The 3,552-nt window shown below is 37.6% G+C and overlaps 1 long non-coding RNA gene across 1 annotated transcript; it reads right to left on the bottom strand.

The window, feature by feature from the left end:
* Positions 1 to 1,174: 1,174 nt before the first annotated feature.
* Positions 1,175 to 2,703, bottom strand: LOC143575377 (uncharacterized). The gene is made up of 2 exons (XR_013142813.1): positions 1,802 to 2,703; positions 1,175 to 1,508 (listed from the first exon to the last, which is right to left on the bottom strand). It is a non-coding gene; the product is annotated as an uncharacterized LOC143575377 (long non-coding RNA).
* Between the last annotated feature and the right edge of the window lie 849 nt (positions 2,704 to 3,552).

Here is a 3,552-nt window from a genome sequence, read left to right as displayed (position 1 = left end):
GTCGACATATCTTTTGTGTGAGTTATGACATGATTAAGTAAGATCCAGCTGAAATCGAAGGACCAGACACTCTCAACTCAATCTACAACTAAAATAACTAAAAGAAAATTATGAGGGCACAAGTAATATGTCGTGTGAGTTCAATAAAGATTGAATCATTAGTAACCAGAATTTGTTTTCAATTGTAATAAAAAAAATCTAACTTTAAAAGATGAAAATTCAACATTATATTATTAGTAATATAAAAACACTCATTATATCTTATAATTAGGATGATATATAAACATTATACTTATTAATCCTCTGTTTAAATTGTTTATGTCTTGTTCACGATGTTTTCATCATCTCCAATCAAGTTATTTTCATATCAGGTTCAAAAAAATGTTGGTTGGTTCTTTTTATATAAAAAGAGAAAAACAAATTTGTCAAGCTTATGTTATAAAACTAAGTTAACGATACTATTTTTATGTTTACACATTAGATGAATTAAATGTGATGCAAAATAGCAAACAAAAAAGGGAAAAAAAAGGTACGAATCCAGTTATTTTTTGAATGGCCGGAGATTTTAAGCGTAAGGCTATCAAAATAGTTGGGTTGGCCCTGCAACGAATTAAGAGCTTTAATCTTAAACTTAAACATAATGTTTCGGCTCTCTCTCTCTCTCTCTCTATATATATATATATTGTTTTGCTCACAGACTTTATTTGAATTGGTGTATCGTTTATTGAAGTTAGCGCTCGTATTAAACATCATAACCACAAGCGTCGAAAGATCGATTTGCGTAATCGAACGTTATGAGAATTAAAACGATGGTTGTATTTTTTTTAATAAGAAAGACTTACATTTCTAACGAGATTTCACGTGTTTTTTGGTTATATGAATACCCAACACGAATCAATCCGACCAGAACGGGCTAACTGAAAAAAAAACTTGATCCGTCACTGTACCAACTAAAATTTCATTGTATTTAACATACTTCATTTAAGTTTTTAGTTAATTATATGAATGTTCTCTTTGATATACCCTATTACGTGTATGTGAAATTATAAAATACCCTATTCATATAGAAAAGAAAAAGAAATATATATTAACTGAAAATATATTGTAAGTCTCACTTCATTTAATCTCTTAGCACTTAGTAGCAAGTAAAAACTAAAAACTGTTGATACTGGTATTGAAAACTCACTAAAATATGAAATTTATACCTTGAAAACCTGTATACGAGTTTATTTCTAAATCTGGCATAATGAAATGTTCATGTCAAACTTTAAGATACACAAAACAAGGGCAGTCTGTCTATCATCTGTCATCATTGACTGCGGTCTCGTGACGGAGATCCGAGCGGCGTAAAAAAGATTGGTGAATCACAAGGCGTCGAAAACACCGTCTTCGCATGTCCATCGTCCCCATCAACCGTCACAACCACCACATCTTCCACCTCGATTGAAAAGTCAACGTCAGTCGTTGACTCAGCTTCTTCTTTATCTTCTTTGATGGTAGAAAGCAACCTGCACATTAAGTGAATTTTAGTTGTAGATTTTATGGGGTGTAAAAATCGTGCCTAAGCTCTGATCAATCGCTAGTTGGTCTCCCACCGAGTAGTCGCTGATTAATTACTATCTAGTCAAAATCTATCAAAATTGAAAATTTTATATTTACAACTTGGTATATATATATGATATATAATTATATGTAAATTCTAATCTGGTTAATCGCAAGTCTCTGTCCCACTGTTGGACTAGCGCCTAACAAGTTGTATAAGATTGCAAAGACATTATTAGAAACTAAAAAAAAAAAAAACCTGGATGGTCCGTTAATTATTTCCTTCAACTTAAAAACGTCAACGTCCACTTGGTCTTCCGGCGTTGATTCATCGGTGTTTTTGATCGGTGGTTCGTTTGCAAGGGGTTTCAAGGAGAAGAAGTATAGGAGCTCTTTGGATGCAGCGTCAGCGAGGGGGAAACAAGGCGGTTCAACGCCACGAGTGGACGGAGAGGAGCGTTGGCGCCAGCGGACGGCAAGATACGCACCGATGAAAAGAAGGATGAATAAGAAGAAGATTGCTAGGAGAACAATGGCAAGTGTACCTAAACTCATTTGACTATGTGTTTGTGTTTGGAGTTGAAGTGGTAATAATATATGAAGTGGTTGAAGAATTGGATTGTTTATTGGGGTAAGTTGACGGAAGTCAACGTGGTGGGAAACGTTGATGGGGACATGGCACCAATCAAATTAAAACAAAGATAAAGGTAGAGAGAGTGCTTTCTGGGTTGGGTTCGGGATGTCTCGGGACCGCCTGAAACACCACCTAGTGTTCCTCAGGTCTGACATAAAAAACATAAGGATTTGGAGTTACCACACTGATTTGGGAAGGAGACGAGAAGAAAAAAGTGTGGGAAGCCGAGCAAATTGGGGCTAAAACAGGTTGATCGTGGTAGGATGGGTACTCTGTTCACGCTATTATGAGTTCTATATTGTATGTACCAAATGTTTTATAAAATGTTTTCATAACCGAAATGGAAAGTTGCACCTCATATGAACTGCATACACCGATGGTTATTTTGATGGGTGACGACTAAATCATGTACCCGCATACACCATGGTCTGCGAGTACAAGAGTTAGTAAGAGTCAACTTTGAATTAGATTAAACTCGAGTTTCCTTTGTTTTAACTTTAAAGAACGTGAACTCAGCTTGTTAAATTTAATAGCAGGCCAGGCAGCATTGAAGGCGGTGTTTGAGTGTATTCGGGCTCCTCGGACCCAAGATTTCTTAAGTGTTCTCCCTATTGAAGGATTGGGCCAACATATGTCGGCTTTGGAGTACCGGGCCATCCTGAAGTATCGGTTAATGATTCCTTTGTTTCCGGTAGATGAGCCGTGCCCGGTTTGTCGTAAGGTTTGTTTGGATTCTTTTGGCGAGCATGCGGTTCACTGCAAAGAGTTGCCTGGGTTTAAGTACAGGCATGATTTGGTGAGGGATGTTCTATGCAATATTCTTAAACGGGCCGGAATTTCGGCTAAAAAAGAAGTCCCCGTAAACTTTCTTACGGATCCTCAAGAAGGAAGATCTACATTACGATCGGCCGATATTCTTGTTTTTGGGTGGGTACGGGGAAAACACGCTTGTGTTGACCTCACAGGAGTGTCCCCTCTTGTTGGGATTAGGGACAATGGGTTTGTAGCAGGCCAGGCAACATTGAAGGCGGCATCGGGCAAGGTTGCTAAACACGAGAAAGCTTGTTTAGATAATCAACACGTGTTTGTCCCCTTTGCCTTTGACACTTTTGGTTTCTTAGCTCCGGATGCCGTGGACCTTTTGAATAGGGTTCAGAAAGTTGTGCATAGTAACGTATCGGCCCATAAGAATCGAAACTTTGTTTTTAGTAGGATTGGGTTTGCTATCCAAAAGGGGGTTGCGGCGCAGCTTGTTGCCCGCCTACCTGCCACTTCATTGTAAACCGTTTGGATGTTTCTATGGAAAAAATTTCTTTTGATTTAAAAAAAAAAAATTAATAGTGATCGAGTTTAACTCGTTCCCTATTGGGCTATTT

The sequence above is a fragment of the Bidens hawaiensis genome, unplaced genomic scaffold (assembly GCF_021521415.1).
Source record: "Bidens hawaiensis isolate Kalapana, Puna unplaced genomic scaffold, B.hawaiensis_p1.1 tig00000001_1, whole genome shotgun sequence".
In the NCBI taxonomy this organism is placed as follows: Eukaryota; Viridiplantae; Streptophyta; class Magnoliopsida; order Asterales; family Asteraceae; genus Bidens; species Bidens hawaiensis.
This window is presented reverse-complemented; position numbering and strand designations above follow the sequence as displayed.